Here is a 13,473-nt window from a genome sequence, read left to right on the forward strand (position 1 = left end):
TTTATTAAAAAATAAACATATATATATATATATATATATATATATATATATATATATATATATATATATATATAATTGGTTGGTGTCCTGTTTAAAAGGCGTTTGTATTTATTTCCTATTTACCAACGCTTTTAAAACAGGAAACAAACCAATTATTGCTTTTGCACACGCCAAGTGCATTCCTGGACTATATAAAAAATAACACCATTGAATAACAACAAAACGGACTTGTCCTGCCTAACAGTACCACCATGATGCGTAAGAGAAAAAAACTTGATAAGGGCGGGTTTCTTCGCCGAAATATATCAATAAACATTCTTTTTAATTGTTTATTCTTTGCGTTGGATGGCCTCACAACATATTTTACATATGTGTTCTATTTGATTTAAAACCATATATATATATATATATGTGTGTGTGTGTGTGTGTGTGTGTGTGTGTGTGTGTGTGTGTGTGTGTGTGTGTGTGTGTGTGTGTGTGTGTGTGTGTGTAAAAGGTTTTCTCACACTATTACGTTCTTACTTGCGTTAGTATAGTCAGGTGGAGATTTCTGAAGATATCCCTTCGTCAGACTTCAGTTCTACTTTCAACCGTGCATATTATAGCTATTGTAAAATGAGCGAATTCCGCAGAAATTCGAAATTCTTTTTAGGTGTAGATCTATTAAATTATTTAAGCATATTCCAGTAAATAAAATAGACCTTTTTCTCTATTAATTCTGTTTTATATCCATTCCAACTTCCGAATAACGGTTTTCACTTCTAGCGGGAACTGGCTGATGCAATCGACATATTTGGCGTAAGTTCGAGTACTTTGTGGATTCATTGTCAGAGATAGATGGATCTAACTGGTTTTGATCAATTTATAAACATTTTTTAATAACTAAAATCTTCTTAAGGAATGTTGATTAATCAGGTGGCACTATTTTCGGAGCGATGCATGTTAATCTCCTCGATAATTTCGTGGTAGTCAAACCTATGTATATGCTTTCACCTTTACGGTCGGAGACACACTCTCTCAACGTGCATTTGAATGGATAAACTAAGTTAGTCTAAGATGAGAAGGTATTTGTTATAATCAGGTTAAAGGTTTTAAATTTATTGTAGTAAATTATTAATTTTATTAATACTATATTTTATACTATATATATAAATTTTATATTAGATATATAAATATATATTTTATATTTATTAATGCTATACTTAAACAGACCAATAATAAACAAAAACTTTAAATACTAGAAGCATTACTAATAACTATTAAAAATAATAAACAAAAACTTTAAATACTAGAAGCATTACTAATAACTATTAAAAATAATAAACAAAAACTTTAAATACTAGAAGCATTACTAATAACTATTAAAAATAACAAACAAAAACTTTAAATACTAGAAGCATTACTAATTACTATTAAAAATAATAAACAAAACTTTAAATACTAGAATCATTACTAATAACTATTAAAAATAATAAACAAAAACTTTAAATACTAGAAGCATTACTAATAACTATTAAAAATAATAAACAAAAACTTTAAATACTAGAACATTACTAATAACTATTAAAAATTATAAACAAAAACTTTAAATACTAGAATCATTACTAATAACTATTAAAAATAACAAACAAAAACTTTAAATACTAGAAGCATTACTAATAACTATTAAAAATAATAAACAAAAACTTTAAATACTAGAAGCATTACTAATAACTATTAAAAATAATAAACAAAAACTTTAAATACTAGAAGCATTACTAATAACTATTAAAAATAATAAACAAAAACTTTAAATACTAGAAGCATAACTAATAACTATTAAAAATAATAAACAAAAACTTTAAATACTAGAATCATTACTAATAACTATTACAAATTATAAACAAAAACTTTAAATACTAGAAGCATTACTAATAACTATTAAAAATAATAAACAAAAACTTTAAATACTAGAAGCATTACTAATAACTATTAAAAATAATAAACAAAAACTTTAAATACTAGAAGCATAACTAATAACTATTAAAAATAATAAACAAAAACTTTAAATACTAGAACCATAACTAATCACTATTAAAAATAATAAACAAAAACTTTAAATACTAGAAGCATTACTAATAACTATTAAAAATAATAAACAAAAACTTTAAATACTAGAATCATAACTAATAACTATTAAAAAAAATAAACAAAAACTTTAAATACTAGAAGCATTACTAATAACTATTAAAAATAATAAACAAAAACTTTAAATACTAGAAGCATTACTAATAACTATTAAAAATAATAAACAAAACTTTAAATACTAGAAGCATAACTAATAACTATTAAAAATAATAAACAAAAACTTTAAATACTAAAAGCATTACTAATAACTATTAAAAATAATAAACAAAAACTTTAAATACTAGAAGCATTACTAATAACTATTAAAAATAATAAACAAAAACTTTAAATACTAGAATCATTACTAATAACTATTAAAAATAATAAACAAAAACTTTAAATACTAAAAGCATTACTAATAACTATTAAAAAAACCTACTCTCAATAAAATAAACTTAACTAATAATAGTAACATCCTGAAATGTTTGTAAAATTATTAAAATTATTAACAAATGAAACAAATACACACGAAAAATATATAAATTGTTCAAAACCAGTTAGATGACTTCAGATGACTTCATAGGATTAACGAATCTCTCGCCAGAGGCTTCCTTTCTAGGGTAATTGCTCTTGACATATCAAAGGCATTTGATAAGGTATGACATAAGGTCTACTTCACAATATCTCCGGCTACGGTATAGCTGGAAATGTTTTCTTAATTATGGAATCCTTTCTGTCTGACAGGTTCATAAGAGTAGTGGTTGATAGGCAGAAATCAGAAGCTCACAGTATTAATGCTGGAATCCCTCACGGGGCCATTCTGGGCCCAACTCTCTTCCTGATCTACAACAATGATCTTCCAAATCGCATCCTTAGATCATTCGTTGACATTTATGCTGAACACACTACCATCTATGACAACACATCAAAGGCCATAAATGTCTCTTTGATTCTTTCTCCTTTGATCTTGAGCACGTGGTACAATGGGGAAAGAGGTGGCTGGTTACTTTTAATGCATCTAAAACCAAGCTTCTATCTTTACATCATCAACGCTCTGATCCCTGTCTGGCATCAAATGAAATTAATGGCTCTCGTCTTGGGGGGTCCATGTTTTGACAAGATTCTGGGCTTGATCTTTACTCCTGATCTGAAATGGAACACGTACATCAAATCCGTTGACAAGGTTGCTGAAAAAAATGGTGGGACCCTTCTAGCGTTCCAGTAGATATATCACTGCTGATGCAATTCTTTACCTATATAAGAGCTAAGTACGTCCAAGTATGGAGTACTGTTGCCACATCTGGGTAGGAGCTGCTAGAAAGGACTTGTCCTGCCTTGACAAAGTTCAAAATAGATTTCGTAGCTTAGTGAGGGTGCCTTTTTCTCTTCCCTGCAGCCTCTTTCCCACAGAAGGGACGTTGCGAGTCTGTCTCTTCTTTATTGTTATTTTTATGGCAAATGCTCGGCTGAGCTCCAGTCTATGGCCCCCGCGCCAACCTTTCACAGAAAACACTCATCAATCTGAAACCCCTATCAATAATTTTCCGCACTCTTTATCTCTGCCTAAACCCAAACGTAAATTCCATGAACAAAGCTTCTTTCTTAGAACAGCACGCCTGTGGAACGTAAAAAGTCCAACATAAACAAATTCCTGATGAGCCGTCCCTTTAAGTAATCAAATTTACCAAATTTCCACTACTAAAGATTACTACGATATTGTCCCATGGACACTGTACACTTATTAACCCTTATCTTCGAGTAGCCTCCGGGCCTTGATAAGTGGTGACTCCTATGTAAAAAAAAAAAGATTGGAAAGTGCCTGAACTTACGACAAATTTGGTGATTGCATCAACTAGTTGCTGCCAGAAGTAAAGACCGTTATACGGAATTTGAAAAGGATAAAAAGAACTGGATTAATAGACAAAAAACGTCTATTTTATTTAATGAAATCTGATTAAAAGAAAAAAATGCTGCTTAAATATACATATTAAAATTACTTAAATATATACGGTTTGTGTTGGTGCTTAATATTATTTATCTACTTTATTTTTAATATTTTATCTTATTTATTTTCCTTGTGTCTATAATTATTTTTATTTTAAGTAATAACATTTTTTGGAACTCATATATGTAATTACCGCTGTAATGTATTTTTAAACAATGCTAATATATGTAAATAAGTCGACCGGATTACAAAGTAAAACCTAAATAGCATTTAATCTGACTAATCAATCTGTGATTCTAAATCGCCAATTTATTCATTATCCATGTACCATGTTATTTTGAATAACTTCACGTATTTACAATAACATTTAATCCAATCCATCTGTTTAGTGCTATGGAGACATTGTTAAATTATTACATAAAAAGAAATGTCAACTAAGGGGAATAACGTTTATTCTTTTAGTAAGAGTTAAATTTCCTTATTTTTCATTATTGGTTCGCTATTACCTTAGTGGACCTGACAAAAAACCGTGTTGTTATAGAACATTGAAATTTACAAAACAAATTTGAACATAATGTACCTCGGGCAATGCCGGGTTATAATTATCTAGCATGTAATGTATTTTTTATATAAATTATGAATGCATTGAATGCTCGGTTACTTCATACTTTCCTTGCATATCAGAAATCGATATCATGAATTCTTTTATCTATTCGTTTTTTTTTTCTTTTTTTTCTTTTTTTTTTTACCACACTTTCAGAAAACTATCTCTTGCTTGTTTGTTTGGTATTTTTGTACTTTTCTTCGACAATTTTCTCCATCAAATAAATATTTTAAAAAATCTAAGAATATTTGGTCAGTTATGTCAAGAGTTATAGTTCCTTTCCACATTCTTTATGTCGTTAAATATTTCCTGTGTACGGCGTTGCCCGGCCGTACAATACGCTTAAACATGATATTTTAATTTATGCATTGTGTATGTATTATGATAGAATCAATCCTCTATTGATAATATTAGGTTGGCGCAAAAATAATGTCGTTTTGACATGAAGTTGAACGCCGAAAAGCGACATTATTTTTGCACTAACCTAATATTACGAGGAATAATTTACCCAGTAGACTAATTCCACATAAAATATAAAAATATTAATAATAATGTCGTTCATCGAATTCCGTCTGTTTTTGTTTACAATATCCCATCAGCTGATATTTGGGCTTGGCGATGATTGCCCTGGAAAAGTCACTTTTGATTAATGTTTAGTTTTAAAGTATGCAAACGAAGAAATAGTTTATAGCGATTTTAAATGGTACCTTTTCTTTTATGGTAAATTGAACTCGTTAATAAAAAAAAAAAAATAAAATGAAGCGGTGAAGTACACCAGGACTTGAACATTGGATCATTCGTTCTGTAGTCGAATGCTCTACCACTGAGCTATATATACAGATGGCAATAAACCTTTCTTTTTTTAAGAAGAAATGATTTGCTGAGATTTTATTATCTCTCTTGACCGGTTTAACATAAAAAGACTATTTTTCAGATCGGGTGTTTTCGATTTTCGATACTTATCTGATGAATTCGTGTATAAAGCATATCTAAGAACACTACCAGATATATAAATTGTCTTTGTGTGAAATTTGCAAAAAAATAGGCTGAGCCGTTTCGGAACCTATGCGGAAGGAACTCACACACCCAGTGGCTTTTATATAGTAGAAGATAGATTTGTTTTATTGAATATCTATCAAATAAGAGGGCAATTGTCTGTGTTTATGAATTAGTGTATGCCCAACTAAAAGTAAAAAGAAAAAACTACTAAACAAAGACACACAAAATTGGTATTTTTCTTGATTGTCTTTTCGCCGAATGACGAATATAGGAATTTATGTATATATAAAAGTCATTGAAGGCCGATTCGGCATCATCTCAACTTTTGAAACATTTTTCGAGCAGGAAGTTGTTGAGATGCTTGAAATAGTGATAATCAGTGGGCGAGAGGTCCAGTGAATATGGCAGATGAGGCAGTCTCGTATCCCAATTCGTTCAGCTTCTGCAGGGTCAGTTGAGCAAAATGCGTGCGAGCGTTGTCATGAAGGAGAACTCATACCTTCATATTGACCAATCTTGGGCACATACGTTGGAGCTTCTGGTGCATTCCGTCAATTTGTTGCTAGTACTTCTCCGCCGTAATTGTTGCGACCAGATTCAAGAAGCTATGATGGATGTGACCGGTCGCAGACCACCAAATAGCCATCATAACCTTTGGGGGGGGCAATTCCGGTTTTTAAGGGCTTCTCCAGCAGCTCGTTAATTCATTTTAAAGATTTAAATTATACAGGATTTTAAAAAAAATTGAAATACCATTGTTTTGTTGTATTTAACGTCGTTATCTCCCCTGATTGGGATATGCGTGCGACTAGAGACTGCTTGTAAATCAAATATTCCCTTGATATTTCTTTCTCCATAAGAATCTGTTTCAACCATCCTAGGGTGACTGCCGCTAGCTAGCTCCATGTAACTAGCGTCAGGAAGATCTTCCACCGACGGTACTTTTTTTGCGAGTGTTTTCCACTAATAAAAAACATGGAGTATTCGTTTGTTTACAGTCCAAAACTTAATTATCACCGACACACATAAAATGCCTGCTTGTTAACCAAACACAACTGATCGAAATAAAAGTTCAGATTTTTGCAAAATATTCAAAATCGAAATCGTCGTAGAGATCAATTAAAAAACACAAGGTGACTCAAAGAGAAACTACTTCATTTGAATGTGTTTTCTAAAGTGTGTGATTTGGGGGACTTAATTTAACGGAGATATACGGCACATTCAGGTTGACACACCGATTGCTGTCAGATCACCGAAGTTAAGCAGCGTTGAGCCTGGTCATTACTAAAATAGGTGACCAATTTGGGAAACCCAGGCGCTGTATGTAGGAGGACGTCGATATTTCCCTGCAAGAGTTGCAAAAACCTAACGTCGTCATCTCCCCTAACACTGATATACATGCGACTGGGGACCTCTTGTGAATTTCATACTCCCATGGAACTTCCTTCATCAGAGGAAGCCGATTAAACCCAAAATAGAGTTAGCGCCGTTTCACACACACAATTTAACGAAACAAGTCGGACTTGTTCAAAATTTTGTAAACAGAAATCGATGTTGTTGTCTATGTGAATTGAGCGAACGCACAATGCCCCAGTGAATACAGAAAGCAGTGTCTTATGAAATAATGTACCCGGTGTATATGGAGAAAGTGGAAGGATTCAGCAAATGGGGAGTGAAAACAATGACACCTTTTTCTAAAGTACATAAAAATCAAAGAGTGATAAAGGATACAAATTGAACAAATCGATTATTAATAATTTTCTTTGTAACAACACGGACCAACATGTGCCCCTTTGTTATTAGATGTATTCACGTCAATCAAATTGGAGTAATCTGATTTTCCTTTATAATTATATATATGTATTTGTGTGTGTGTGTTTGTGTTTGTGTGTGTTTGTTTGTGTGTGTGTTTGTGTGTGTGTTTGTGTGTGTGCTTGTGTTTGTATGTGTGCGTTTGTGAATTGAGCGAACGCACAATGCCCCAGTGAATACAGAAAGTAGTGTCTTATGAAATCATGCACCCGGTTTATGTGTGTGTGTGTGTGTGTGTGTGTGTGTGTGTGTGTGTGTGTGTGAGAGAGAGAGAGAGAGAGAGAGCGAGAGAAGATGCTGGGGAATTTAATGAAATAACATTATCAATATTTTGTGTCGTTTGTGGTTATCGACACGTGTTCCAGATAATGAAAAGAATAGCTGAAATCCAACTCAGACGTAATTCCATTCATGGAGTGTAAATACCGCATAAAGCCAATAAGACAGTCAGGAAAAAATATTTAACACATATATAACATTTCTGCAAGTGGGATCAACAGTCGTACGAATTTATGACGCAACACACGACTGGCCAGGCTTGTTCGTTTTTGTTTAATAGAATAATATATTATACCAAAAGCTTATTTCTATGGAAATCGATCCATACAAGTCGCTTGATGTAAGGAGTTAAAAGGCGAAAGATGGTCATAAACACGGATTTCTATTGGCATTGGTCTTGAAAGGATGAAGCTGTGATTAATGTGGAAATAGTCAGCAGGAAGATGATTAAACTGCGGTTCTTGATAAAAAGGCTACTGGAATGGGAGTCTGTATTATAACAGCGAATAATAAATACGTTCAGGGTCAATTTCACCTTTAGACATATGTGGGAAAATATCAGAACGAAAAGGGACACGCCTACGATTGAAAGATGCTAGCTGAGTCTTAGGACTAAAGAAAAAGAAGAAATTTCGTACTCCAATCCACAACTGACCCCAGGTTAACTTCTCAATCAACTGCATATTTCAACTGATCCCAAATAGACGAAACGAAACACTAGAATAGAGTGTATTAGCATCATCATAGATGTTAATATTCTAAATAATATTCTCTGGAAGATAAAAAAAAGGGGGGCTGGGTATAAACGAGAATAAAAATACATCATCCAGAATTACTCGCAAAATTTGATCAGAAAGAAAAGACCTATTAATGTCAAGAACATTACCACTAATACCTTCATCATGAACTAGCTTTCCCGGTCATAAAATACGCTTAAATATGATATTTTACTTTGTCCAGATTTCGTGTATGTTATTACAGAGTCGTGATTGCAAAAGTAAAAAAAAAAAAGTATTTGGGTGCCATCAGCTAGAATCAAAACCGAAAACAAAAATGTAACCTTCAAAGCTGGTGACGTTACCACTGTGCCAATATGACACGCATATGAAATGATCAACATTTAAAAATTAAAAATAAACTAAGATGATTGTAAAAAATGTATAACGATTCTTTCAATTTTGACCCATTTTTGACCCCTTAAAAACTATTTTAACCGGATAAAGATCCATGAAAGAACGGACCATAAAAAATCCAATTATTTGAGACCCCTAGCGCCGCTCTGTGACTTTTAGTTTCAGAAAGGATACAGTTTGAAAATATGAAGACAAACAGACAGACAGATATATAGCCTTTTATATATTAGATTCTATGTAAATTACCTGAAGCCACACTCTATCGAATGTCTTTGAAAGTTCCAGCACAATGGCTCTACTCTCTCGTGAATTATCTACAAAAAAAAAAAACAGATCCGTCCAGTTAGAATAGTTAAAAGGTCAATAGTCATACGAAGACTACGAAAGCCATACTGCACATCGCTAAAGAGGCACAAACATTCCAGAAAATGGACATGCCTACTGTTGACTTGTTTTTATAAAAACCTTGCTAAGAACAGATAGGAAACGAACGGAACGATACAACGGCATATTTAAGGATAAGAACAACAGATGACTCTTTCCGACAAGAAGAGAAGCAAGACTTAGACAGAGATTGAAAAAGTTTCGATAAGATAGAACACAATGCTTGTGTACGACAACAAAAATAGAATAAGATAGAATTACGCATCCTTTGAAAAGACTTGGCCTCAGAGACTGCTTTCTTTACAAGAAAGTCTATAATATGGTCATCTTCAAGTCCAATGTAAACAAGTTCTTGATGAACCGTTCTCCTTAAGTAATCCAATTTACCAAATTTCCCCTACTAACAATTACTATGACATTATCCGATTGACCACTGTACACTTATTAAACTTTATCCTCAAGTGGCTTCTAGGCCTGTTATATAGGGGGACTTATTAAGAGGGATGTTGATATACTCAGAGAGAGATAGAAGTTGTAATAAGACTTAGAGAGATTGTTCATATTAGGAGAGATTCTTATATATTAAATGTTCAGTCTTTAATTGTGTTTATTGGCAGAAGAAGGAGAAGCTCTTTGAGTGAGGACATAGTGTTCAGACAGTTCGGACATTGTGTAGACATGATGATGTTGAGATGTGTATGTAAAAACATTTTATAACACAAATATATAATACAATTTCACTTTACCTTTTCGTAAGAATCATAAGACAAGACGAGCTTTACAAAAAACACTTGATGGTTTATTTCGTCACACGGCCGTGTTTCCATCACCAAGAATTCAAAGTCTCACATTTTTCCTTGAAGTGACGTCTTGCTCCTAGACGCCTGACTGTCTCTCTCCGAGTTTCTTCACTGACTGACTAACTCTAAAGTTTTTTCTCTATTCCTAGAACTTTCTATTTTCAGTGACGTCATACACATGTTAAAACATGTGCCTTCTTTCACGTGTCTTGGACATACGTGTCCAAAACTTTTCCTATTTCTACAAAAGGAATTTTAACCTATATTCAATATGTTAAAAACATTATCTTATAAGCTGCATTCTTTCAATTTAAAATGTCATAACAAACTTGATAGTTAACATTCTTTCCTTGAAATATTTATCTATATTCTAAACAAATGTTTGTTTTACATTTTTAAATTCTCACACGTAATCTATTTCTAAACCTAGATTACGAGGTTCGAATTTCGCCTATGCTATTTCATTTTCATTTTAACTAAACTGTCCATTTTTATACTTACATGAAAAGGGGACAGCCCTTATCATGTAACAGGCCTTGATAAGTGGTGACTCCGTTGAAAAAAAAAAGTCTAGCTCTTTTGTAGGATTGTATGGTAGTCTCAAAGTCTATATCTTGACGATATAATAATGGTTACGGAACCTATGAGCAGGGGCACAAACATATGAAAATCAAGGCGGAGAAACGCGGTTTGCTTTGAATCTTACGACGAGGAACGAAAGTGTTTATTCCAAAGTACCACCGGCTAACATACCAAAGATAGTAAACCATGATACGTTTTAGTCATCAAGTCGTATGTTCATCTGATGATAGCGTTTATTATGAAGAATGAAATTCAAGGTGAGTTAAATTTATATCCGGTCGAATAAATATAGATGGCCCTTGCACTAAAGTCACGTGACCTACTGACGTAATCGAATAAAGTTTGAAGATACAACCGGAAAGTCCTGCCGTTTATCAAACTGCATAAAACAGCCATGAATGTAATCGTTTTAGTGGTAGCAAAAAATCTGTAAAACAGTTTGTAAATACGTTTTATTATCGACAGTCTGATGGTTCGACTGATCTTTCTTGCTAGGACATCAGACATGGCGTCATTTTAAGTGTAAGGGCCTGAATCTAGATTTATGTAGGTCGGAATAGAACACAGTATAATCCAGTAAGATACAAGATGACTGGAACTTATAAAATAGCAGAGAGGTTCTCATCTAACGTAGCCTGAAAAAACAATGAACATTGTAGGATGGTCGATACTTATAAGGCATACGTTAAACCGGCCAATGATGATGTGGAGATATTGAACAAGTAATACTCTACCTTTGTTGTCATGACCAATCTACGACGCAAGATTCACCTGATTAAGAATAAGATGGGGAAAACGCGCGACTATTTAGTGAGAAAAGAGTAACCTTAACGTAAGTAAACAAAACAAAAAAAATGTTTGCATACAACACAGATATTAATTATCACCAGCAGGGAGACTCGTTGCTCGGGATTGAATAAAGATTAACGAATATTTCACACTTCCAATACTTTTATTGTCATCGAAATCGGTGAAATCGCCCATTCGTCAATCAAATCAATCGATTGCCTGCTCTAGTCAGGAACTCATCGTGGTGCACCTGGAATAAGCTTCAGATTCCTTCCCTCAGTTACTTAGTCTACAATAAATTGTAATCTACGTTGCACTGTAGAGAACCTACTGTTAATTTTATGAAATTATTTTTATTTTTATATAATAACTTGAATTAAAATTTGAAATACAATGGTTACATTATGCTCTAAATAGAAATAATCCCTATCTGATCAAAGAATCTACTTTTGATTTTATACGATGTGGACATCTGGCCAGGAGCTGCTAGAAAAAACTTATCCTGCCTTAACAGAGTTCAAAATAGACTTCGTAGCCTAATGGGGGGATGCTATTTTCTCTTCTCTGCAACCTCTTTCTCACGGAAGAGACGTTGCGAGCCTGTCTCTGCTTTATCGTTATGTTGATTGCAACTGCTCGTCTGAGCTCCAATTTATGGTCCCCCTCGCCAAACTTTCAGGAGAAATACTCGTCTAGTGGAAAACACTATCAATAATTCCCCTACTCTTTACCTGTGCCTAAACCTAAACATAGATCTCATGAACAAAGCTTCTTTTGTAGAACTGCACGCCTGTTGACCTCTCTTCCGTTTGCCTGCTTTCCAGCTGACTACAATATGGTCATCTTCAAGTCCAAGGTAAACAAGTTCCCAAGTAACCAATTTACCAAATTTCCACTACTAACGATTACTACGATATTGTCTCATTGACTACTATATACTCTTTAACCCTTATCCTTGAGTGGCGTCTGGGCCTTGATAAGTGGTGACTCCTATGTAAAACAAAACAATTTCCGCTTGTGCGGTGATTAAACTTCTCTAATGCACTTGTGATGTTAGGCTGTATAAAAGCGTTAACTTTGGTAAAATTATACTGTTACTTCGTTTGTTGATTGTTTTGATTATCGATTTTCGATACTAAACGGAAGTATTCCTATAAAAAACCTATCTAAGAACACTTCCAGACACATAAGATACATGTGTGTAGAATTTCAAAAAATAAAATCGGCCCAGCCGTTTAATAATCCATAAGAAACGAACTCACACGCACATACACACACAAAGTGCATTTTATATATAAGTAGAGATATTTCAGATTTTGTTTTAGATAAGCGTTGATAATTTTGATTAATTAAATTATTCGAAATAGTTATCATTTTCATAAAAATTCCTAACCGATATAATCTCCGACCTTCTTCAGATATAGCTTTTCCAACTCGAGAATGTTGCCGAAGAAAAACCGTGGGTACTTATGCAGAACACCAACTGTGCTGAAATAATTACGTTATATTTAGAAACCCATTCTTAACATGTGGAGGAGAGAGTGTTTTGTAATTAGGTTGTACTTTCAACAAACAATCTAGTAAACAAACGATATCGTAAAACTTAAATTTACCTTGAAAATCTGATTTATAAAACTCATTACGTCTGTCTGTCTGTCTGTATGTCTGTCTCCCTCCATATTTTCAAACTCTTTCTTTTCTGAAACTAAAAGTCGCAATGATTGGATTTTTTATGGACCGTTATTTTATGGGTCTTTAGTCGGTTTAAGAGGTCAAAAAGAGGTCAATTTTTTTTCATTTTGTACATTCATCTTAGTCTATTTTTAATCAGTTCGTATTCGTGTCACGTTGGTATAGTGGTAACGTCACCAGTCTTGAATGCTACAGTTTTGCTTTCGGTTTCGATTCTAGCTGATGGCACCAAAATATATATTTTTGTTTTACTTTTGAAATCATTACCCTATAATAATATGTACGATGTCTTGACATATCTGGATGAACATGAATACTATTTCCAAAATGACTCAATTCGACATTAAA

Source organism: Euprymna scolopes, chromosome 32 (genome assembly GCF_053919585.1).
Source record: "Euprymna scolopes isolate OS-2025 chromosome 32, ASM5391958v1, whole genome shotgun sequence".
Lineage (NCBI taxonomy): Eukaryota > Metazoa > Mollusca > Cephalopoda > Sepiida > Sepiolidae > Euprymna > Euprymna scolopes.